The sequence below is a fragment of the Podarcis melisellensis genome (assembly GCF_964234715.1).
Source record: "Podarcis melisellensis genome assembly, chromosome: 17".
Lineage (NCBI taxonomy): Eukaryota > Metazoa > Chordata > Lepidosauria > Squamata > Lacertidae > Podarcis > Podarcis melisellensis.
In genome coordinates, this window is record NC_138534.1 from 9,158,929 (window position 1) to 9,185,480 (window position 26,552).

The window sequence follows — 26,552 nt, forward strand, 5'->3', positions numbered from 1 at the left end:
ACTACCTCTGTCCCTGACGCTCGGACACTAAAAGTTGGCTGGAATACTATGAAGTATTAGCATTTCTTTCTTTCTTTCTTTCTTTCTTTCTTTCTTTCTTTCTTTCTTTCTTTCTTTCTTTCTTTCTTTCTTTCTTTCTTTCGCCTGTCTGTCTTTTCTGTCTTTCTTCCTGCCTTAAAACTAACAGACAAATCTTTGGAAAATGACATTGTTTGCCAAGAGGGGACTTGAACGGTGAAAACAAATGAACTAATGCTGTCCAGCCTATCACTTCCCCTGGCTGTGTTTCAAGAGATTGTTTGCAATACAAAAATATAAGAGTGTCTGGCAGTGCAGAAGACTATTCTTTCTATCTGTTTATCAGTGTGATATTGGAGTGCCTTGCACCCGAGTCCTGTAGCAAATTTGGATGTGTTCTCATGATGTCTATAGCTTGTTGTTTTTCCACCGTAGCTTCAGGACTGATTCTGCGGGTGCTTTTATTCGTTTTGCATTGCCTTCTTCTGTGAATCTCGTCGGAAGAATCTCCACATGTGGAAGCAACATGTGATCAAAAGTGCTTTATAAAGCTTTGCCTCTGTGTAACGTCCTGGAGCAGCCTGATCAAATCGATCAGATGTTCCACAAAGCCTGGGAGATGTGACTGCTCTCTTCTATTCAGCTCTTTCAGTTTTAAGGAAAATATTTATCAGCTGCATTTTACATGTCCCGTCACCTTTCAAAGGGAATTCAGCCATAGATTATTTTCTGGGGTGGGTGGGAATGTGGCTGAAATATTTCTATTAAAATGTGAAATATCAATAACAGATTTCATGTGTTTGTGTTGTGGGCTGTGAGGACTGGATGGAGAATTCTTTATGGTGAGTTATGGTGTGGAGAATGGAAAGTATCAAGATATATGCAAACACAAAGCAAAACTGAACAATGCACCAGGCAATAAAGGAGTCTGGAATTAGTGAGGCTATAAATAAACATTTATGCAGTGTTGAAACGAGCATTCAGGTGAGTTTACAAACAATTCATTAAGATATTTATAAACTTTCACAGTTTGGGACTATCAATAGAAACTTAATTGCAAACTGTAAACAACTTTTCTTTTCATGTGAATGATGAACGGAGGCTCCATAAATGGGGTGTTTTGTGTCTTTATTTTTTTTTTTTTTTTGCTTGGGCTTTTTTTGGTGTGTACAATGCATACCAAAAACTTAGGGCGACTAATTCTACTGAATGGATTCTTTCCCCTCTTCTACTACTAGCTTTTGAAAGCTCCTGAGATTTTGTTTTTGAAAGTTGCTTTCAGTATTAGGATGCAGTTTCTAAATGCTGCAGGAAGAAAGGTGAGCCGCTCAGCATGGCCCTTGCATTTGATTGCATAGGCTTATGTAGAAAGAGCCTATAAATCAATGTGCAGTTGATACTGCAAGAACAATGTGCTTAATTGTGCGATTAGTTGAGAGCACATGGCACGTACTGTATATATATTCGCGGATGAACTTTGTGTATGGTGCAATCCTGACCGTGTTCCGAAAGTGGGATAAAGGCCTGTGGTGGGAACTTACTTTCACTGACTGTGTGGCTGCAACCACAGCAGAATGGTGTTTGCATGCATTTGTTTGTGTTTGGTGTAATGCTCACTGTATATTTATCATGGGTTCCTGCCATTTAGAATAATCTGAATAGGAACCGTCATAACCCACCGCCCACAAGATTTGGAAATGGCCCATTGTTTTTAATAGGGCAACTCTGGAGTAGACTGCAACTGTATGCAAGAAACATTGCACATATACCCACATGCATATACACTTGATAATGTGCCCATAAAATATAAACATATGCTGGCATACCTGCCTTTGTCTTACTACAGCACCTCGTTCCCCTTGCAACACACATGCATTTTAATGTGCAGCTAGATATGTGCTTGCATGGCATATGTAGATAGCAAACATTCATGAAGTAAATTGTTATCTGCATAGACACAAACCTATGTATGTTCTTTCTAGCCTATGGATCGCACACGATTATATAAATCGAAAACCCCCACTCCATTTAACAATATTCCCCCTTGAATATGTGACTGTTTGCATATATATGTTCCTCTTTACATGGAGGATGTTGCCTGCCTTTATTTTTTATTTTTTAACCAAGGCTGGTTGCAGGCCTGGCACATGCAGCGCTTCACACACATTTCAACGTATGGATCCTGATTTTTGGGGCAGCTTCCACAGACTTCTGTTGGATCTGGCAGACAGAATGCCAGCCCATATGCCTAAAATCTATGCATGGAGACTTGTTTATTCGAGCTCTGATTCTCCAAATAACTCATTTATCCAGAATGAGGTCATGTTCCCAAGCGTACAGCAAATATGGCAAGAAGCACTCAGCTTATCCCAGCCCCTGCTAATCTTCATTAAATCCACGTCCCCTAATTTTGTTTAGCTAACCGTTGCCTAGCCTCGCAGTGACTGTCTGTGGGGCGCAGAGGTGCTCCTCCACTCGGCTATTCTTTCAAACTTCTCTCGTGCACTCTCCCTCCCTTTCCCAAACTTGATTTATAAAATGCAGAATTCAGTGATATCCAGCCCTAGGCAGACGGCATTTTCTCGATTGCCTCTGGGTTTCAGGGGCTCAAGGTGGTGGTGGGAGATGGATAGGGAGTTTTTCTGTTTCCATCCCTCCATCTAGATTGTGCAGATGTTTGCCAAGTGATGATGTTCCTCTATACATTGGGGAAGGAGGCAGCCATCCTCCAGTCTGCGGCCTTCATGCATTATGCACTGCTTTTCCATATGCCAAGTAAGTAAGGTCCTTGTCATCAGTGGGACGGCGAGCAGCCCACCCCTTTCAGGGCCTGCGCCTAAATGCCACTACAAGGTATAAATCAGGCCCCTGAAAGGGTTTGGAAATTCTTAATCACTGCTTCTGACTGTTGCCCCTCATTAGGGACCTTTTGAGAAAGCGGAGTGCTGTCTCTTCGATCCCCCATCAAGTGAGTTAGGGGCACAGAATTAACTGTATGGCGTAACTTCATTCAACGCTGCCGTCTGGGTAACTGGAGGAACGGCTTGTATTGGATTACCATTTGATTTCGGCTCGCTAGGTGTTTTGGATAACCGAGGCCTGGGGATAATAGGGGGGCCTGCTTGGTTGCCCCACCCCAACCACAGAATCCTTTGTGGTGTTAATATGGTGGTTATGACTCTTGTAGTGGTTGCAGTGGATTCTTAAAGCGTGTGTGTGGAGAGAGCGAGAGAGAGTCATGCATCTTTGCTGGGAGAGTTAGGCAATGCCAGGAGAAAGATAATGGGGAAAGATAGCGCAGGAGCCAAATGGCATTCATAATAAAACCACAACCCAGTTTTGGAGGACAGGGAGAATTATACTTTTAAAACCAGCAGCACCCATCAGCTTGAAAATCCATACCCATGATTTCTGGAAGGTGGCATCTTTAGCCAAAGCCTGCTTACTTTGACTCATATTCATCTGGAAAATCTGCTGCCTGCCTCCCTTTTCCGTGTAATTCGTATAAAGAAGAGGTGCTGCGATGCCCCTTTCATGTGTTGGCAGCTCTTGGAAAAGTTCAGGTGGATTTTTCATGACTCTAGGAAGCTGCTGACAGGAGCCCAGAAAGCTGCCTTGTAGAGAATCAGACCATTGCTCCATCTAGCTCAGTACGTTCTCTGCAGAATGCTAGCATTTCAGATGGGGTTTTCCCCTCCCAGACCTATTGGGAGGTTGCAGTTGGAACCTTCTATATTCAAAAGCATATCGTGTTCTCCCACAGAGGTGTTGCCCTTCCCCATACGATACTGGCTCTTCAAACAGGGAGATTTCCCAGACCTCCTTGGCCTATGAGAATGCTCTCAAAGGGGCACTTTAGCATCCATTTGCTCTGCAGACATGAATTTCCTTCTCTACTGGCTGCAGGCCGTACAAAGTGGTGAACATGACTATGCCTCAGATGACCAGGATCTGTGCAGTTCAGCCACACTGGCGGAACAAGACCTTTTTGCAAAAATCACAGAGGCCCGCTGGAGTTCGGTCACGTTTAAGTTTTTCGCCTTCTTCTGCAATAAATCTAAGAACCCATTTGCTGCAAAGTGGGCATCTTCCTATCAAAGACCTATTTATTCACATATGTATTTATAAAAACAGCTGTGGAGGGTGTGGTTGTTTTTTTTTTAACCTGAAAAGAAACAAGTCAAGGGTGGTTAAATAATTGAAAAGGACTGAAATTTCAGAGAGAATACCAAAAGAGAAAACGAATGAGGGGGGAGGGCTGATGGGGGTGGGAAGAGCAAGCATTGTTTCATAATTGATTTTTTGGGGGGGGCAAAAAGCACTTTCTTGGGGGGGGGGACTCTGGCCCAATAACGTTCCTCCTGGAGAAGGGGGAATTTTGTCTGGCTTGTTAGCCCCCCTCCCTCCCCGCACTGTTGCTTGACAAGTGTTTAAAAATGCATGGTGCACTAAATGAAATAAATTCTGAAAGTGTAAAGCAGCGGATTGCTATAAATTTATAATCTGCACCTACTGGAATTTGTATCCAGCGAGGCTGATTTACTGCACAGATTAGAGCAACTTTACTCGACGTGTATGTACCTCTCTGTGGCAGGCGATGGCAGCTTGAGATGGCTCCGTAGTCTCTTTGGAGGGGAGTGGCAGATGAACCCCAACAGGAGAGAATGGATTTGAGAACAAAAGAAGCGAACGGAGGCTGCATCTAGCAAGGGAGAATAATTTTCTGCCGGCTGTTGCATCGTCCGGTTTTAGCAAATCCATTCGTATCACACGAACTGAAGCGCCTCAAGTTCTTCAGGGTGCTCAGGTTCAACTTAGCGTGTGGCGAAACAAAGCAAGCCATTTACTTAGGTATCAGGCCCCCAATGGCATCCTGCAACATCATGCATTTGTTAAGTGCGATTGTACTATAGGGCATACGTACTTCGCGGCACAAAGTAACAAGAAAGTTTCCTTCTAGCAAGAGACTATGTATGTGTCTGCCCTTGGGTGACATCAGATAAAGCACTTTTTAGGTCTGATGTGGGCACCGTCAACCAGAAACAGTTATTACACCCGCTCCTCTGAATGGAAGGGGGACAATTTAGATATTTTTTTAAAAAGTGGATTCTATGCGCCCCAAACATCATTTCTGTAATAGTAGTTCTTAATAGTGTTAACCGTTGCCTCTCTTTTTTGCAGATGTGTCACAAGCACAGGTGTGCAATATTATAGTGTAATATTATATATGTCTAATACATTTATGAAACAGAACCACATGCCTTTTCACCTCCCGACTCCCATATTTTTTTTTTAAAAAGCCATATCATCATCATCATAATTAAAACTATTTCTATGCCTGGAACGGCTTGCTTGGCAAGCAGAAATCCAAGTACAGCGCATGGTGGAGCCCCTGTTATCTGACTTTCTGAGGAAAGCCTCACCTGTTGGATTTCAGCCTTCTTAAAAGAGCAGGAGCATTGCCAGGAAATGAGAGGAGGGGGTTATTTTTATGTTTGAAATATAAACTTAATATCTGGATGGGGGGTATTGTTTTACTTTGTTAGTATGTTATGCATTTTTGTGTTTTTATATTGTAAATCGCCTTGTGGTTTAGAAATTTAATTAACAACAACAACTTAATATACAGGAATATCTTAAGGAATAAAATATTCATGGAAGAGTGGAGTTTTAAATATTTTTTGCATAGAGGCAATTTTGCCAAAGGGTGCTAAAATGTTGCTGGATGTAAAAGGGGAAGGATATTTTGAAAGAGAGCTGAGATGGGGTAGCATTTCGTGTCTTTTTGTGCTAACATTTCCCCCTCACCAGTCCTGACTTGTGTGATATTCTGGCTTTTCATATTGAAATATCCTACTATATTGCACCAAGTGGGGCATTTTGGACCACGGCGTCTTTCTGTCCCACCTTTATTCTACATATTCACAAGGTGTACGGTCCAGCCGGAAACTCTTCTGAACAAGCCCCAAAGAAATGAACGGGAAGCATGGAAGGGCATTGTAGTGATCTGAGCATCTGTCAGGATTTCTGGTGGCTGTTGTCTGTCCCTTTTAGGAGAATAAACACATTTCTCCAAACGCTGGCGGGAGACGAGAGTCATGTATATGTGCTTAAGCCATGTATATATGTCTAAGTGTGTCTGGAGCTGGTAGATTTGGCCACTCGGAGAAAGTGAATCCACTGTTGCTTTTAGGGAGTTTATGTTATCTGACCACTTTCACCCACTCCTGTGGTGTTTCCCTGGCAAGGCAAGGAGAAGCCGTGCATCTGTGTGGGAGGGGAAGCATTGTGTGGAACTAATTTACAGCAGTAGCTAAGACTGTGGGGTGATAATTAAGACAGTGTGGCACATGGGTTTGCTTGAGGGAATGGCCCCATCTTCTCTCATTTAGATGGGCAAGGAAAGGGGATAGCTAGATTTGCTCATTAAGAGCCTTTCCATTCCAAAGACTGTGCCTGGAAGGAATTGCTCCTGCACTTCATCCGCCACTATGAAGCAGGCCACGGTTATTCCCATTTTACAGCTTGGAAAGTAAAGCTGAAACAAAAGGCCCCGCTCAAGACCATCCAACCGGTTGATTTTGAATCCAGATTTCCAAAACTCGGCTCTACTTAAGTTGTAGCATGCTGTTGAATTGAGAGCCACTATTCCCCATTCAGTTTCTCTGTCACTGCTGACAGGTAACTGCATCACTGCTGCCCCCAATCTGATGCCCTTCAAATGTTTTGGACTACAATTCCCATCATTCCTGACCACTGGCTATGCTGGCTGGGCCTGAGGGAGGACACTAGACAGAGGAGGCTGCTGTATCACAATCTCCAGCTCTTGGGTTGGGACTGAAGCCTCTTGCCTTCAGATCCAAAAGTCACCGAATGCAAAGAAGGATTAGTTATGGGTGCCTAATGTGAGGTACTTGGTGTGGAATTGCTTCATTTACTTGCTTGTTTGTTTTTATCAGGCATCCACACGGCACTGTCCTTCAGTCCTTGTCATCCTATATTTTTGTGGTGGTTCTTATTGTTTCGTCGTTTTGGTTTCAATTATTTACCTGTGTTTTTGTCTTGCATTTTATTCTGTGAACTGCCCTGAGATCTTGTGATGAAAGCTGTATATAAATTTAATAAATAAATAACATTCTCCTGCCTTTTCTTAGACTTCAGAAAGTCTGATTTCACCCCCCAAAAAAACAACAACAGAGGAGTGGTGCAATTTCAAAAGGTATAGATGTATTTGGTACTACTCTCCCATCTTTTGAGAAGGGCAGGGTTTTGACACGGGCAGTGATAGATCAACAATGCAAACCTATCGCAGCTCAGCACGCATTCATTACAGCATTTGTGTTGGGCGCAATGTTTTTTTAAAAAATTGATCTTTTAATTGTTGCTAAAACACTTTCCTGACTCTTTCTCTCTCTATATATATTACTGAAAGAGAGATATAGTGCTGTAACAACATAATGCTAAGAAAATTATTATAGTATAGTGTTATAGCACCATAATAAATTAACACTATAGCAGTATGGTGTTACAGCACTGTACCTCTCTTTTAGACGGAAAAAATTAAGGGAATGTGTTTTAGCGATAATTATGTTTGATTTTAAAAAATAAATGGGGAACAATGCTTATACTTAACGGGCGATGAGCACACATTCATGGCCCCACCCACAGCGGCTGTGTCACGCCTAATGGTGTGGATAGAACATAGCAAGAATGCACACATGGTAAAAGCACACTGCAACCTATAGTGTGGAAAGTGAATTGCAGTTCCGCTTGTAGCTTATAGCAGAAGACCAATGGTTGGGGAACCATTGGGATTCACCCACCCATTTTAAACCGTTCTTCACCTGAAAAGTCTCATAGAGCAATAAAAACAAAAGCAGTACCTGCCCTCATGTTTGAGATCTAAAAGACACAACACAAAAAGGGGGGGGAGAAGTATGGGGAGGGAGGAGGTAAAAAGCAGACTTGGGCAACAGGACTTAAAATGAGTGCTTTTAAATAAATGATATATTAAAATTGTAAATATTTAATTTATTAATTTATTTACAGTGGTACCTCGGGTTAAGTACTTAATTCGTTCCGGAGGTCTGTACTTAACCTGAAACTGTTATTAACCTGAAGCACCACTTTGGCTAGTGGGGCCTCCAGCTGCTGCCGTGCTGCCAGAGCACGATTTCTGTTCTCATCCTGAAGCAAAGTTATTAACCTGAAGCACTATTTCTGGGTTAGCGGAGTCTGTAACCTGAAGCGTATGTAACCCGAGGTACCACTGTAATTAGTTTATATACCACCCTTCATCCAAGGAGCACAGAGCAGTTTGGTGCAACCCAACCACCTCTTTGTTTTTCACCCTGACTTCGCCCCCCTCTAGGAAGAAAAAGTCACCAAATTCTGTCCTCCTTGAGACGAGTGGTCACTTCTACATTCTCTCTATCTATTATTCCTGTTGACCTCCCTGTTCCAGATAGAGTGGCGCTCCCATGGCCATACTCCTGTGATCATCCTGGTGCGGGGATGTGCGTGTATGGGGGGAATTTGCGTACAAATGTGTTTGCGAGAGCCTTTGAATGGGAGAGGAGAGCCAAAATGGTCTGGTTGGGCAGCATGGCTCATTCCCCAGTTTCGCCTAGTCCAGTGGCACCAGGCCTAGAAGCATACATTGGATCTTTGGCCAGATGGCTACAGACCCAGCTTTGCTTTGCTGGCACTAAGATGATCCAAAACACCCTGGGGAAAGGGGAGAGCCCGTCCTTTGCAACCCCTTGGCACCATGTGCCACCACAGATCACGGTCAGTCAGTCAGATTAGTTCATACTGTGTCATGGCTTTGCGGCAGTGGCTGACCACAAACCTAACCGTGTGTGATTGTGTGCGAACGCTTGGGAAAAGAGGGTGTAGCCTGTTGTCGGAAAGAGTGTTGTGTGTGTTGTGCATTGTGAAATTGGGGTGGGAACAACAGGGCACTTCAATAGGGAGAGGAAGGCTTCTGAAAACAGAGTACTAGCTGCGACCATTGGATCTGACGTCTGAACGGCAAGCTATTAGGGCCAGGCCATTATTAATGCCGCCGGAAAAGGTTGCATGGAGAGATGCTCACCTGTATGTTTAGACACGCATTTGGAAATAATGGCTGCAATTTATCTAGAAACACAGTGCATTTTTCACCATAGTGGGTCAGACTGTGACCGGGTGGCCCTTTGTGACCTCTCAGTCCGCTGTCCAGCTACTGACCATGGAAGGGCATATTCTGCTGCTCTCCCTTCTGGCCAGACTTGGGCTGGACAGCCCTTCAAACGGAGGGCTGCTGCAAAAATGGGGCACTTTCCTCTGTCCTCCCACATAATTTCCCTGACCCTCAAACCACACACCCTTAACTTAAGGTTTGGGGGGGTTTTGTGAGGGAGAGCCTATCCTGCTATTTAAGAACCAGGACTTTGGTAGCGTCCCACTCTTCACGATCAACAGGGAAAGCTTTGTTTTGGGTGCCTTGTCCTCTGGACGGTTGAATGACGACAGCCTTCTGAGCGGTTACACTGACTCTCCCAAACACTCCACCACATGAAATCTACCAATTGATATCTACATGGTTTTTTGGCTGCTACTGTTATTTTAATAATATTCTTAGGTGTTACTGGGTTGTTTTTTTTTTTTTATATCTCTGACCATTGTGATTTCTAAATTGTTCATCACCAACTTGGGGGTACTGTTAACAGCACAACAGTGGCACGGAAAAGTGTAAACATAAACAAATGAATTGTTAGAGGATCATCGGTTCTTGTGGATCAGACAAAAGGGTCTGAATTCCTGCATTTTAATTTCCGTTCTGTCTGAATGTGGCCAATGAGCAACTCCTTCAATTTGCGCCACTGCCACTCGGAGAAACAGGTTAGACTGCAATCCTCTGCCTCTTAACACGGAGTAAGCCCCCTTGTGCTATTTATTTATTCATTTAAACTGATCAGCTGTTTTTCTAGAGAAAAAACGAGCACCTAATACATTTAAATAGTCAAAGCTAAAGCACTTTTTTTAAAGCTTAGAATCAGTCAAATATTGGAGATGCACATTTGTGTATTTCTCCCCCCCTCAAAAAAAATGCTCCTAAGTAGAAATAACATTTAAAAGTTGGTCAAAGTTGCTGTTGTTTTGTTTTAGGAATTTTTATCCTGAATTTAATGAAACAAAAATCGAGCACTGCCAATTTTTAATTATTTTTTTTAAAAATAATATCTTACTTTAGTTTCTCTGGACAAGATCAACAACAATATTTTTTTTCCAACTTCCAGCCATATTTCTATTAATTTCTTAAATTAAAAAAAAGTTTCCAAATATTCTTTTCTTTTTTTGCTACCCTTTCCCTGAATACTTTCCATTAAAAAGCACTGGTTTGGGTTAAATGTATGTCTTAATGGAAAAACTGTTATTATGCTACGTTATATCTAGTCCATTGGACACCCCATCATGTATATCATGAGCGTACATGACAGGATTTTGGAGACTCATCCTGCTTGTTAATGTGCTGTCCTGAGGTGCTGCCTTCCGCAGCCATGGGCTGAGATCACACAGAGCGTCAGAGGAAGCGGGTTGGATTTCTTGACCCTGCTCTGCCCTGCAGATCTCCTGCTGCGATGTTCAGGAGGTATCATTTCACTTGCGTCTGGGATTGGGGCCTTTCTGGGGGCAGAGCCATAGCCATAGCCATAAGTCAGCTTATTTATAGGTCTCCTTTTCCACAAATACACTGGTGTCAACGCGATGACAGTTTGAAAACAGTACAACGGTACAATAACCAGCGCATGTTAACATAGACTATGCCTATGTTCTGTCTTCTCATTTGGAAAGCAAAACACAACAAACCCCCCCCCCCCATTGTTTTTACTCGGAGCTAAATGCTGGTGTCTTGTAGGGTTCCCCACCTCCTCTTTTCGCAACGCCGAGCATCCCACATTGACTGAACGGGACATATTTTTAAAATGAATCTCAACGCCCACCAAGACACACAAGGTTAAATGTGAGCAAGTTGCTCCTGGGGCACTTACAAAGGGGGGGAAAGACACACACATATGCACCATAATGAAGGCAGCTAAGCCCCAAGCAGGAAAGTTGCAGTTCTGAGACAAGAGCTATGACCAAGGGTATTGCAACCCCTCAGCATTGCAGTCAATAGCAGCAAACTACACCTACCCCTATTGACCTGATTTAAGCTACATGCAGAAAGCTTAAAGGCAGGACTGTGAAGTGTAGTGAGGAAGCACAGCAGTGAGACCGTGCAAAATGGGGGCCGAATACAGTGCCATGTGCCAGGTAGCTGGCCTTCGCAATTTGCCCCATGTAGCAGTGGCTCAAGGAGGAGGAAGATGGGCAGAGAGGCTCATGGCAGGCCTCTGCCGAGACCTTGCTTCTCTCTGTGGTTTTCCTCTTGTTCCGAGTCTCCTGCCCCCCCTCCCCTCTCTCTCACACACAGTGCGCTCTCTAGAAGTGGCAGTTGCACCCGCACAGAGAAAGCTGCCGCCTTTTCTCCTCTTTCTTTCTCTCTCCTCTGTTCTGCTGCCGACCACTTTTTGGCTCCCGATGAATATCTCCCTCTCCACTCCCACCCTTGTATTTTGGCTCCAGCGTTGGCTGTGTTCGCTCAGAGCCAATCTCCTGACCTCCAGGGGCAACCACTTTGCAGCAAACTTTGTCATTCTCCCTTTTTTTTTTTTTTGGGGTGGTGGGCGGGGGAGGGAGGTGAAATTAAGCGCCTATTCTTTGTGGAAATGAGGAGATATTGGGGAGGGTGCTGGCAAAAGTGTGGGTTTGGAGAGGGGCTGCTTTGAGTTTCCAATCTGCAGTCAAAACTGTTCTAGCTGGCTCAACAAGAGAGGGTGGCGGGGAAGGTGGGGAGGAGTGAGGGAGCCGTAAATGTACGTGTGTGTGTGTGTGTGTGTGTGTGTGTGTGTGTGTGTGTGCAAGATGAGATGGGCATCATCTCAGTAGGTGTAGGAGGCTACGGTGGGGGGCTTCAGCATCTGGGAGTGGCAGAACATCCTTCTTTCGTTTGCAGTCAGGGTTCTGGCTTCTTGCCGGACGGCTACAGCTGTGGATTCGGCGATGTGGCTCTGGCTAATGCTGCAGTGTGAGGCAGCAATGCGGTCTGCAGGAGCCAATCAGGAAGCAGGGTTTAGCCGGGAACCTCGCCCGTATGGAGATGGTTGTGGATGGAGGCCTCCTTGTTCTAGCCATGCATTTGCTCTGCAAGGGGTAGCAGGGAGACAGGCTGCTCCAACTCCTATACGAGAACAATGCAAGCTTCTAGTTTTGTGGGGACCAAGCTGCGTTTGCAAGTTGGATGCAGCCCATGTCCGCCCCACGTTCATCGTGGCAGGCCCATTTCTGTTGTGTTCATGCACCGCTTTGTTCATTATTACTCTGCCTGCCAGGCCCCTCTGCCCTTTCGCTAACCTCTGAATAGGCACAGGGGAGGAAGGAATTGCTTCTCCAAGCTCCTTCAGCTCCAAGTCCACCCAACCCCAAACAGATTTGGGGCACAGGACCCCCCATTTCTCCATGGCTGGCGTGTGCACACTCCTTGCCCTCCCCCTACCGCAGTACTTCAAGCTGGGCATGGTTGAGGATGGAGATGTGGAGATGGTAGCAGCTGAATAGATGGGAGAAATGCTTTGTGTTGAGAAGAAAGAGGACTGTGTAGGACACCAAAGAGGGCCTGGGGTTGTTTTCTTAAGCCAAATGTATTAGGAGCCATTTAGTAGGGTATTTCTGTTTGGCCTTGACACTCTTGCTATACATTTCTGGCAGCAGGAAAAAAGCAGAAGATGGAGCGGAACGGTGCTGGGTTTTGATATAAAATGTCACTCATGAAAGCTGAGACCTCTATATCCTCTTCCTTCTCTTCCTTCTCTCTCTCTTTCGTTCTTCTTTCCTCCATTGCCCTATGGACAGCTTTTCATTATCTTTCCCCTTTCATACTGGATTGCAATGACGCATTGGTACCCTCCCTCCTATTTTTAAGCAGTGTGCTTATTCTAAATAATTTTTAAAATGATAAATAATAAAACCCTCAGATTCTTCAAGGAAAATGTGGCATTTAACAAGTCTCCCTGCATTAAGATATTGCCCTCTCACTGAGGACAGTCTGCTACATGTTTAGCTTTGGTTTCAGTTTGGTTCACAGCAAAAATATTTGCAACTGGCTTGGTCTTTTACGGACAGCATTGATGTTGACTGAGCTGAAAATTTTCATGCTGGAAGGGTTTTTTTTTTTTTTTGCAAAGAAATTCACTTACACCAAAACCAGTGCTTCCACAGGAAATAATTTATTCCGAGGAACACATTTCAATTTTCTGGCAAGTTGTGTCCAAATAAAACCTTCTGTTTTGAATCCACATTTCACAGCAAATGACCTTGTGTTTTGGTTTGGTTTTGATTATCAAATGCCATTTGGTTTAAAACAAACAGCAATTCTCTTGAAATGCTGATTTGAACTGAGGATGATTTCAACAGAAAGACAGAAAAAAGAAAAAAAGACATTTTCTTTTTTGACGTTTCTGAGGTTGAAACTTTTAAGGTCTCGTCTTTATACAGCTGGCTGCTGGCTTTGCTCATCAGCCGAGCTGTTCGCCGTTCCTGCACTCAGCCTGGCTGGCTGGCTGTTGACCATGGCGGCTAAAGTACGGGTTGTCCCGTTGTTCTTACTGTTTTGTTTCCCAGATGTCCAGGAAATTTTCTTTCGAGTATGCTGGATTCCATGTTTGAAAACTGTGTGCAATAGAAACCTCTGCTTTCCTCCACCCAGCATCTGTCTTTTGGTCTCTGCTTTGCGTTTCCTCTGAGATTTGCCAAGTACGCTGTAAAGGTGAGCTCCATTTTAGGGGGGGAGAAACCTAGGCAGAAAGAAAATGGAGTGCCTTGGCCCATCTCCCACCGTGAGCAACTGCCAGAGCTGGAAACGCAGCCTGACGAACTGAATGCAGGAGCCTCTTACTCGAAAGACGTGGGCCTTGGCTATTGCCCTTTCACCAGCCCTTTCCCTGGCTGCCTTTGCAGACTGCCTTGACCTGAATGACGGCTGTGGGGCACTTGGAGTCATGGGTGGAAAAGGCAACCAGCCAGAGCAGTAGTGCTATCTCTGCTGGAGCACTCTTGCAGCTGACCACGTCAGAGCCGACCATTCCTTAACAAGCTGCGGGCAGCTTTCCTTTAATCTAATTACTTGTCTGTTACTTCACCCCTTGCCTGCTCCTGAGCTGCCTTTCCTACCCTTTCTCATGCCATTTTATCCATTCATAAAGTCGCAGCCACTGGAAACCTCCTTATAGAGTGGAACACTTACATACTCGAAAATACAGTCTTGCACAAATACTTTCAATTTTGCCAGTGCTCCGTCACTAATGCTGAACTGTCCTTCCTTGCTATGTCTCTTGGTGCGTTTAATGATGCCACTAAATTTAGTAACCCTTGAGCGTACTTACTTGAGAGTAAGTCCCATTGAACTCTAAACAGACATGTATATGATTGCACTGTTCTGGGGTGTGCGTGGAAGAGGAACGATGAGCCCGTGAGCCTATGCCCATGTGGTGGGAGCAGACACGGCCGAACCATGTTGACTCGTAGCCACATGGCAAGCTAACCATGCATAGCCCTTGCGACATGCAGGATCCGACTCTTGGCCTAGTGCTGCCAGCCAGGTGCCCTGAAAGCTGGATTTTGTGTATGGCATTGGTGCACATGAGTCATAACTAGCAGCTCTCCTTGGGCTGGGAATCAATAGAGGCAGCCTTTGTCTGCAGCTACCACATGCTGAATGGCTGTGAGAAATTTCAGAATTCAGCATGAGCATCCTGTCTGGCTCTTAACTATTCAGTCGCTGCTGCCACTGAATCTTATATGAGAGTGAATCAAAAGAGTGCTGGATTTAGACATCTATGCTGGAAATTCTGCTGAGGCATGAATTCACTTGATGACCATGGACAAGTAAATTAATCTCTCACCCGCATTTCCCCGCCCGTAAACTGAGAATAGTGACTGTGGCATGGATAAATAAAACAAGGAGGTGTTAATGGTTCTGAGCCTTTTGGCTCCAAACCAAAATTAATAATAACAAATAGGCCCCACACTTTTTGTTTCCTTTCCTTTTCAAGCTGGAGGTTGAATCTGCCATCCTCCTTTTAACGAAGGTTGTTCCCAGACGGGGAGTTTATTGTGGCATCAGTACTGCTCATGGTCATAATTCCTCCGCAGTGTCTACACAACGTTGTCATCGTCAAAATGCCAGCCTATACTTTGTTTTACCATGGAAAATCCAATATGTAAAAATAACCAATTATAAATTTACAGACATCACTGATGTGGAAGCTCAATAACACATTACTCCTATTATTAACTACTGCTGTTTTGGTGGATGGTGGTATTCTGTGTGGTGACATTCTGATGTCAGGTCTCTATTACCATAACCATACGTCCAATTGCTTCTCACTTGAGTACAACATAAATGTTATGTTGCTGGTGGCCCAGTACTAAACAATATGCACCCATTTCCACTAATTGCCATAAAGTAAAGGTTCATCTGGTTTGGTAGAGCTATTCTCTCAATATTGCCACACCGAGCACACTGAGGTTCTGCATGAGTCCTCTTTTATCTTAATTTCAGTATTTAGTTGCTGCTGCATTTTTCAGGAGGAAGGGGAAATGTGTGATAGTGCTGCTGACAGTTTCAAGGGCCTATGGGACATTCCTAATACCGTATTTTTTGCTCTATAAGACGTACCAGACTACAAGATGCACCTAGTTTTTGGAGGATGAAAACAAGGGGGGAAAATTCTGAATCTCAGAAGCCAGAACAGCAAGAGGGATCGCTGCGCAGTGAAAGCAGCAATCCCTCTTGCTGTTCTGGCTTCTGGGATAGCTGCGCAGCCTGCATTCACTCCATAAGACGCACACAAATTCCCCCTTACTTTTTAGGAGGGAAAAAGTGAGTCTTATAGAGCAAAAAATACGGTATTTTTGGATATTGTTACGCATTCTGCCCCCACCAAATCAAAAATAATTGCATACGACCTCCCAATTTTATTTATTTTTTTAATGGAAAAGGACACCCCCTGCAAAATCACTAGCCTCCATTTTGCCTATTGTTAAACGTGATAACTAAGGGCTGGTGGCATTTGCTTTTCTGCTCTGACTTCCAGTGATGTGGGCAGGTACAGAACAGGGGGGGAAAGGAGGGAAGGAGAGCAGTGATTGAGGGGCAAAAAACACAGATACATCCAGTCTGAGGGGCAAAAAACACAGATACATCCAGTCAAGCTGCAAGGTAGGCTGCAAGCAGTGGAATTGTGAATATCCACTCCTGGAAAAATATATATGGATGGAAGCTAATGTACTCAATGCTCATTCAGAAAGATAAGATCTGAACTACACCCATTTGTAATACAAAGCCCCTGTATGGAAGCACCTTAATTTATAGCCCTCTTCTAGAGCCAGAAAGAGACTGCAGTCATTCCACATTTTGCCATATTTGGAATTGACACCCCACCATCACCCACAATTCTTTCAAGGGCCTTTTGCATCTTTTATTGGCTAGGCATAGGACAAAGTATATTCCTGCTAACATAAATTTGAGGTTGGTGTCGATAATCTCCTCTGCCTAGACAGTCCCGGTGCCTGTGGGCTTTAGTTTTCACCTCACAACACATTCCTTGTGGGCATTTGAATTCTTAGAGTGGTTCTTAAGGCCTTACAATATCCCTGCCTTTTGGGATATGGAGGACTGGGAACCAACCCACGTGCTGTCAAGCGACAGCTCGGACTACACCTAATGGGATTAGTGCCCCAAATCCATGTCCAGTTTACCAGCACAATGAAGAGTTAAGAACTCATTAGAGATTTTCAGATCCCCCAAGCCACAGTCACAGGGACAGCGTGAAAAAGAATGACATAACTCAAGGCAGGAGGGAAAGAGGAGCAGCTGCAGAAAGCGCTTCTAAGGCCTTAAAAGTGACGCTGCATTTCAGGAGACGGTGCCTGGGGTGTGTGGGATTGCTGTTACACAATTTTATTCCATGAACACACCTAATTCCTTCTTCCCGCCTTTGTCTTCTGACATGGCCCTCGAGGTCCTAAACAGAACTCAGTGGTTTTCACTATCAACAGCTGCCACGCAGGAGGTTAAATTTTGCAATTTTTTGATGCTTGGTTTCCTCTGGGAACCTTTATCCTGTTTGGTTTTGTTTTTTTACTCACTTTTGTGATGTACCTGAGGATAATGAGTGCATATTTTCATGTGATTCTCATGTGCCAGAGTAACGTTATGGCAGGACTTTGCTGAGACATACATGGCCGGCCGGCTGCCGCGGGTGGGGTGGGGGAGGGATAACATGAATGAGTTTTATTTAGTATGTCTTTTGCACTTTTAATTGTACACCATCATATTTACTTCGTTTCAAACTCTTCTGTTTCCCCCTCTACTTTCCCTTTAAGGGATTTAGAATGACAGAATCATAGAATTGTACAGTTGGAAGGTACACTGACGCTCATCTATGCCCTTTTAATGCAGGAATCACAACTGATAGGGAATGGTTGGGAAGGCAGAGGTAGAATGAAATTGACTCGAGTTTATAGCTGAGGAACCTTAGCATAATAATCCCTGGTCCAAGTCCAGTTCTGTAAACAGAACTGCATCAGCAGTGATTTTTGTAGGTTGGAAGTCTAGTCTAACAAAATGAATGTCCCAACTTTTTTTAAACATTGGAATAGCTCATGGAAATACTGTAACTTTTCATAAGAGAGGCAGCCTCTCAGGGGTGGTATGGGATGACCCAGTCACCTAGGGATAGCAAAACAGTTCCCTCCAAATTGCAGCGACTGGTGATTTTCGAGATGTTTGTACTTCAGGTAATAATGCTCTGATTTGCCCATCTGGGTGCATGCTGTTTCTATATTCTTGTTTTTAGTGATGCATTTTATTGACGATTTTATGTTGTTCCCATTTATATTTTTAAAGGTTTGTTTGCATATTGCAAATAAATAAATACTGGGTTTTAAAATATATTGGCTTTGTTTTTAATATTGCTTGTATGTCACTATGTACATTTTGAGAAACAGAAAACAGTGGGAATGCATTTAGAAATAAGAGGGATTACTTAGTAGCCTTTACCAAACCATTAGCCTTAGTTTCCTACATCTGTAAAATGGGCACAACAGAGACCTATAGTTTACGCAAAATTTTCTGTTGTAAGGAGTTGGTGCCAGTTGGAAAAGAAGCCTCAGAGAGTCTGCTGGATAACACAGCTGAGATCTGTCAAGGCTCTCATCTCTTGCTTATAGCTGTATCAGAAACCTCACTCTTGGAATAGAGACTATAAATGCTGAGATACATACTGAATCCACAGACGAGCATCTCAAGTTATTCATAAACAAAAGGACAACACCACTGTAGGCCAGCAACCACCATGACTCTCAGGGCTTATCTGTGCCTCTGTTTGCCCAGCCTCTTTCCTCTGGGAAAACCCACAGTTTAGCGCTGAATTGGAACAAATGGCAATTGGGTTTTCCACGGATTGATGTTTGTTCCAATGCAGCACTAAAGAGCAGGTTTGCTGGGGGAATGTGGCAGGGCAAAGGCAAAACCGCTTGGACCCATGGCTAGAAACCATGGGACAAGTGGAAAACTGCTTGGACCCATGCTTTCTAGGCACGGGAGAAGCAGAAATATGGACGAGCAGAAGTAAGCCCTTAGTTACCGCTATTTCCACCTCTGTTTTCTCCTTTCTCCGCCACCACAAGTCTGGTGGTAGTGTGGAGCAGGGATAAGTGGGGACGAAACACCGGCATGGTGCTGATGTCACCTCCTGGGGCTGTTGGCCAATCCTCTGCACACCAAATAATTTACCGTAGCTTTTCTCAGCGAGAAACCCAACAAATCAGCTTAGCCAGAGGAAGAGGTAGGTTACATGAGCCAAGGGGGTTAAACTGCCACAATTTTTTGTGAAATATTCCAACGTTGTTTTTTCATGATTAACCAAAATGTCACAATATAGTGAGCAAGGGTTTTTTTGAGTCTACCAGAAAAGCTGCCCAGATACTGAAGTCATAATGTCTGCATTGGTCAAAGGTTCATTTTGTTATTCAGAAGCGATTTGGCTGTGGAGGCCTCCTGTAGTTTTCCAATACATGGGTCTCTCTGCCCCTCTATTTCTTCATTTATTCTTTCAATCCCTCTTTTAAATACTTTCTCCTCTTCCCCTTATCGTTACTCCTCATGGGCGTAGCCAAGGGGGGACAGGGAGTGGTAGCTGCCCCCCATAAATAAATAAAAACCAATAAAAACACATAGTTAACTGAGGTTCTGGCCCCCCTAACGAAAGGCCCACCCCTCCTCACAAAAATCCCGGCTACGCCCATGTTATCCCTCCTATGTTCCCCCCCTTTTTCTTTACATTAAAAAGAAATTCACATCTTGCAAAAGGAATATTTGTCCGATTTTTAAAGGAGCAAATAAATACAGTACAAGACGATGTGTAACAAAGAAATATATTAAATTCAATGAACCCTAAACCTTTTTGGTGAGGAATTTGAAGTTTGATCTGTTTCAACATTCCACTTTTATTTGTTCAAAAACAATTAAGGCAACACAATTTTTAAAAATAGCTCTTACACAACATTTTCAAGAAAATTATTAATAGGCGTGTCCAGATAATGTGCAGGTATGATCTTATAAGGATCTCATAAATGGATCCAGTGTTCCAACCCAATTAAAACCCGAAGCAATATACTATTGCAAGAGTAATTAATTGGCCAACACTGCAGTGATGCGCAATTGACAAATGAATTAAAAATACATCAATATTGATTAATTATGTGATAAGTCTCTACCCCTCCTATGTTCAGTGGCAACGGTACATGAGGCTTTCAGTCTTCCAGCAGTTCTCACAGTGAGGGAATTATAGACACAGGCCATGTGCCCTGGCTGACTGCAATGGGCTGGAAAAACTGGTGCCAACTTCACCAAACAAGCTCCAAAATATCCAGGGAGATAGGGAGTGTACCCCCAAGCCACCTATACATTAATAATAATAAATAAAAATTATTATTATTATTATTATTATTATTATTATTATTATTATTATTATTATTATTATTATTATTATTATTATCATCCCCCCACACCACCACCCATGGAACTCACCCTACCCTCTTCCCCTCCCAATCTAACCAGTTTCCTGAGATGAAAGCTGCACTTAATCCTCCCACCTACTGGTGGCGCTGTGGATTTTTTGGGGGGGAGAAAGCAGGATGAGAGAGACTGGTTGAAAATGGTAGAGAGGAAGTTGGGAGAGTTGTGGGAGGAAGTCAATGACTGGCTTTCAGAGAAGCCATGGCAGGTGAGGTGAGGGTGGAGGGGCCTTCTGTGTGAGGGCATGAGTTACTGAGTGGGCAGCTGAAGGCCCAAGTATTTGCGTTGTGGAAGCAGCCCTGGCACAAGCAAAGGTAAAAGGAATCTGTGCTCGCATGGCTGTTTATTTACCTCAGTTGCTCCTCTTGAAAAACAACAGCAACTCCCCCCCTCAAAATTACAGCTACTGCCAGTGCTTTTTTCCCCTCCTTCTTCCTAAAAAAATGTTTAGGACTACTCTCATATTGAAATACTGCCCCTCAAATCAAAAATTAAGATTAGAATGGCAGTGCTTTGAGGAGTATATGGAAAAACACTTCTCTCAAAAGAATATGTTGCTACGCTTGGATTAAGTATGTAATGTATAAGCAAGAACAAAAGTTAGAAATGGTTATAAGATGTATTATCCAAAGAATGCAATGGCAATAAATTCAAACTAAAGGAAGTCGAGTCGTGGTGGAGGGAAGTCACGGGGTTCATGTTTGTAGCGTAGGGTGTATATGTCTTTTCTTTTGGTTGATTTTGTATCAGTTTGTTTATTTTATTTTTCTGTACCATATATTAATTTTTTAAATAAATAAATAAATAAATACAGTGGTAAAGGTAAAGGTACCCCTGCCCGTACGGGCCAGTCTTGACAGACTCTGGGGTTGTGCGCCCATCTCACTTAAGAGGCCAGGGGGCAGCGCTGTCCGGAGACACTTCCGGGTCACGTGGCCAGCGTGACATCGCTGCTCTGGCGAGCCAGAGCCGCACACGGAAACACCGTTTACCTTCCCGCTGGTAAGCGGTCCCTATTTATCTACTTGCACCCAGAGGTGCTTTCGAACTGCTAGGTTGGCAGGCGCTGGGACCGAGCAGCGGGAGCGCACCCCGCCGCAGGGATTCGAACTGCCGACCTTTCGATCGGCAAGCCCTAGGTGCTGAGGCTTTAACCCACAGCGCCACCTGCGTCCCAATACAGTGGTACCTCGGGTTATAAACGCTTCGGGTTACAAACACTTCAGGTTACAAACTCCACTAACCCGGAAGTAGTACCTTGGGTTGAGAACTTTGCCCCAGGATGAGAATGGAAATCGCGCGGCGGTCGCAGCAGGAGGCCCCATTAAGAATGGTTTCGGGTTCAGAATGGACCTCCAGAACAAATTAAGTTCGTAACCCAAGGTACTACTGTACTGCCCCTCAATGAGGCCAAACTTAGATTCACAAAATGTTTTGGGGTATCCGTACCCCTGTGACCCTCCCAGAAAAACGCACTGGCTACTGCTAAACATTTAGTCAGTTCCGGCGCTGTAGGCAGAAACGAGAACATTGCTGCTTTGTGTGGCTCCATCCCAAGCTCCAAGAAGATTTCAAACTTGTGTGTGTGTGTGTGTTTGCGTGTTTGCGCTTTAACCAAATTTTACCTAGGAATGCAGAACCAGCCATTTTGCCTCTGGAGTGCCATTCCAGAGCCGAGTGTTTCCAGAGTGCGTCTGGAAACTGGACAAGGATGGCAGCGGTGACCTGGTGTTCAGATCACTCTGAGGCATCCTTATCTTCTTCCCACTTGCATTTTAGCTGTCGCTCCCCACATTTGGGCCCACCACAATAACCACAAAAATTCTTATTAGGCCCGATGCCATCCACAGACACCCTTTCAGCCCTCTTAGTCTACAGTAACTGTTGATTTATTACTCATTAATGACAATTCAGAGTGGTGGTGTTGTGGCCCAAGTGGTGGTAGCAGGGACATTGGAATCGCCCATTCATCTTCCTTTCCCAGGTTATTTATGTGCTGAGAATCTGTTGGCTGGATTGGTTCATGGGGAGGTTCAGATAGCAGTACCTACTTAGAATTTGACAGATGCTCTGGTCTATTTATATCTTAAATTAACAAAAACTCTCCAAATTATCTATCAAAACTCAGCCCACAAAAGCACAGAAATGCAAGCAAATCCAGCAAATGTTATTGGCAGTTCTGAAAATGTTTTTTTTAAAATACAAAATAATAATAAAAAAAACTAGGGGCTGATTCCATTTTTTAGGAGCCAGCATCAAATTTATAGATGCCAGCTCTGTGTTAGCTAAATAAATATTTTAGATTGCTGCATGCCAGCATCACTTTTTTTTTAACATGCCCTGTGAACCAAATGTTGCCCCCTTGGGCCTGGTTATTGGTGCATAAAATGTATGGTTTTTGTATATTTTTGTGGCTGAGTGCACAGCCATAATTTTACATGGTGTTGTTGCCTTGACAGCCTGCATGGTGTCAGAATAATTCTGACTTCCCATTTAAGTGCATATTTTCTTGATTTCAGCGTTCTGTCAGGTAATGTTGAAAATAAGTGGGGCAGTTTCCAAATGATAGTACTTGTGATGAAGTTGGCAGTGCCAGATTAAGGCTGTGTCCACACATGTAAGAATACCTGCACATGCAATGTGCTTCAAAGTTGGATAATACGTTGTTTCATATTGAATTTTTCTCTCTTATTGGATTAGCCATGGATTGGGAAATCAACTTTTAGTGGGGGGAAAGTGCAGATTGCCTGTTCGATTAGGAGGACATTGTGTGGATACGGTGAAAAAGAAAAGAGAGCCACAAACAGCCTCAAATCCACATTAAACTCAATGGTGGATCAACCTGAAGTAAAGTGAAGCTTGCACAATAAGCATTATAAATCACAGGTGCCTTTGATTCCCAAAGGTGGTATTTCCTCACTTATCTTGCTTTGCCTTGAGTTCAGGGGTGAAGGGAAAACTGTACAGAAACATTAATATATAACAATCATTTTGTTTTTTAAAAATTAAGCTTCCCTTTTGTGTGTGATTTTTTAAAATAAAAATATATCTCTTGTGGTAGGAGTTGGTCGTCATCTAATAAAAATTGACATTTAATATAGTCTGTGAAATAAATAATTACATACACTCTCACACACATTCTTACAGAATTGGACCTAAGCCATGGCTAAAAAACCATGAGGCTTGGTTGGGCTAAACTAAACCATGACTTTGCTTCTGGTAGCATGGCAGGAGCGGAAGAGGAGCAAAGCACCTAATATTTTAGCCTCATGCACTAGCACATCACACATTTACCTTTAAACTATAATTAAGCACAGTTAGAATTAAAGAACAGGGTCTCTTTAAGCACATTCTGAACCTAGAAATTAGTTGCCCGTACTAGAACTGAACTGAGCTCACAGTCCTTTCACACAAACATCCACCCCTGGTTAGCTTTCTTTGATTTCAGCAGTCTATTTCAGGTGGAAAAGGTCATTTTGTTGTTGCTATTATTAAACGACTGGGAGTCAGAAATCCTTGCCAAGCTATTGCAGATCACCCAGAGACCCACCATTAGACCCCCATCTACCTCCTACCCACCCCTGCCCTAATAGTCTCCTGGGCAGTTTAGCCTTGGCTCTCTTCTCCCCATAGCGGAGGCAGAAAATTGTTAATGTCAAAATGTTTTGTTTTTGTTTTGCATGCCTGTATGTGTGCATTCTGTGAGCAATGTGGTGGTAAGGAAGAGGACCAGGGAAAGTGACTATGGAAAAAAACATATTCTTGTGAGCTACAAGAGTAGGGCTGGCCAGCTGTAGTCGGTTGTGTGGCTTTTTCAGGTCTTTTCCTTACTGATTTTACTGTGTATACCTTCTGATTCTGTGTTGTCGGTTCTGAGAGGCAGCTGGGGATTGGCATGGATGGCATTACCACACTGAGAATTGAAGACAGGCAAATGTCCCCGTTTCAGATGGCTGCGCAGCAAGATTATATGTGGATGAAAATCCTACAAATTGAAGCCAGTTGTATTCTCCGGCACTTTCTTTTCTGATTAGCATTTATTTTCCTTGTTTGCTTTTTGTCTGACTGCATGTTCCTAGTATTGTACAATTGTGCGGTAAAGGAGCAAAATCCACTTAAATGAAGGTGAAGGGCAGCCCGGGAATCCTGGCATAGCCAGCAAGTGCCGCATAAGATAGAAAACTTGTCCTTTGATATAAGATGTGCTAGATAGGAAATTTTTGGGAGCAGGTGGCGGCAGTGGAGGGACGATGAGTGGCGTGCGAAAGGGCTCCGGAGAGGGGCTGCTTAAAATGGCAGCCGCTCGAGTGCTGCTGCTGCTGGCACCAACAAAGCCCATCTCCCTTCCTCCTCTAGGCAGGGCGAGGAGAAGCCAGGAGGAGGCACCGCCGTTGCCGTGTGAGGGAGAGGGAAAGAGCGTGAGCACTGGTGATCCATGAGGCAATTCCTGGACTGACTGTGGGCTGGATCCAGAAGGCAATTGGGCCTGATCCGGCTCGCGGGACTTAGTTTGCTTACCCATGGTTTAGAAGCACTTCAAATCTCACTCCCTTATGTTCAGGCACTGTATGGAAAAACTTCCTGCATTTTTATTATTAGGTTGATTTTTAGTGTACAGTATTGGAGTGGTTTGGGTTATCATACTGTTCTCACACTGGAGGCTTTTGAGTTGGAGATCATATGGCTATTTTCTGTTTACTGCAGCTGCTAAACATCTCTGCTGCTCCACAGACTCTGAATAGTTGAAAATGAAAATGTTGCATTTCCCCCTTTAGTAGGGTTGAGACTTTCCAGTTAAGGTAATTGGACATACAAGTTTCTGTCTTGATGATTCATTTCCATTTTCTGAAGTTGATTCCAACTTACAGGTAGCCATTGAGGGACGTAGGCCCCATGAATTGATCAAATCTGTTTTTTAATAAAATAAAATTCAGTTATAATAATTCTATTCACAACTTCTTGTTTCACTGAGTTCTGCATGATAATTGTGTGTGTGTGTGGGGGGGAATAGAATGCCCTTTACTTCTAGGTATTTTAAAAGAGTGATGAGTCCTACTTTATTGCTCATATTATTACTGTTCATTATCTTTTTTATTCATGTCTTACGTATTGCCTCTCTTAGTTCTATTCATACTTATGACGAGGTATAGACAGAATTATTTTTTTAAAAAAATATTTATTAAAAGTTTATTTAAACAGTAAGAAAAACATGCAAAATAACATATAATTTTTCAATATCCACATTTCATTCACCTCATTGGACTTCCTCACAACACTCGTTGCTGCATTCCAAAATCTTAAACTTTACCCAGCAATTTATTACCTTGTTTCAATTCTTATAATATACTTTTCCAATATTATATCCCTAATTTTAGATAATTTAGATCCCAACTTTAATAACTTAACTTTAACATAATATTTATCCAAAATTTATCTTTTCTTTTGATTACATTTATCTTCATATTCCTTTTGACTAACTTATTGGTGCCGTATTGTTGCTAATCTTACATCTTTCTTAACATTCATACAATTTTAGACAGAATTATTTACCGTATTCTTTGCTCTATAAGACTCACTTTTTCCCTCTTAAAAAGTAAGGGGAAATGTGTGTGCGTCTTATGGAGTGAATGCAGGCTGCGCAGCTATCCCAGAAGCCAGAACAGCAAGAGGGATTGCTGCTTTCACTGCATAGCAATCCCTCTTGCTGTTCTGGCCTCCGAGATTCAGGTGTGTCTTATAGAGCGAAAAATACGGTAGTTAGTGGCAGAATTAGTATGCACATGTACATGTGGGCATGTGAGGTGGAAAAGGATAAAACATCCAAAAAAACTGACCTAGACTACACTACATTCATTTGTGCACCATTCTTGTGTGTTACTTTTCAACAAAGCAAAGTTTGAGTGCCTTAAAATGTTAGTTAGGCTGGTCTGGTATCTATCCAGGCCTGGCCAGTGGAAATTTATTTTTGTGGCTGAAATATACACACACAATCTCCAATTCTTCTCTGAACATGAGTTCTCTGAACATGAATGTTAACAAAAATGCTTACGTAGAGATCTAATCAGGGAAAGTCAATGGTAAAGGGAAAGGTGGTAGCACGTGTGCTGAAAGTTTGTTTCATGGCAGCTCAGATGCCTTTAGCACCCTGGCCTATGTGATGTTAGACAGGCTTTTTGTTGGATGCTAAAACTTTCCTATCTCTACAAGCTTTCCCAGAAGTATAATCTGGATTCCTTTTTTGGAAAACTGTTGTGGTTTTTTAAAAATTTTGTGTGTCTTTTATTGTGGTTGTACACCATTGTGATACTTGGTTATGTTTAGTAGTCTATTAATATTTTTAATAAAGAAGAGTGACTGGACCACAGGT

General features: G+C 43.2%; 1 protein-coding gene and 1 long non-coding RNA gene across 7 annotated transcripts in view; one reads left to right on the plus strand and one right to left on the minus strand.

Annotated features, from left to right (window-relative positions):
- The window catches only part of NFIX (nuclear factor I X), a 257,613-nt gene that overhangs the window by 62,239 nt on the left and 168,822 nt on the right, over positions 1 to 26,552 (plus strand). The gene's annotated exons all lie outside the window — the stretch shown is intronic.
- Positions 19,437 to 21,869, minus strand: LOC309360478. The gene is made up of 2 exons (XR_014164188.1): positions 21,811 to 21,869; positions 19,437 to 20,068 (listed from the first exon to the last, which is right to left on the minus strand). It is a non-coding gene; the product is annotated as an uncharacterized lncRNA (long non-coding RNA).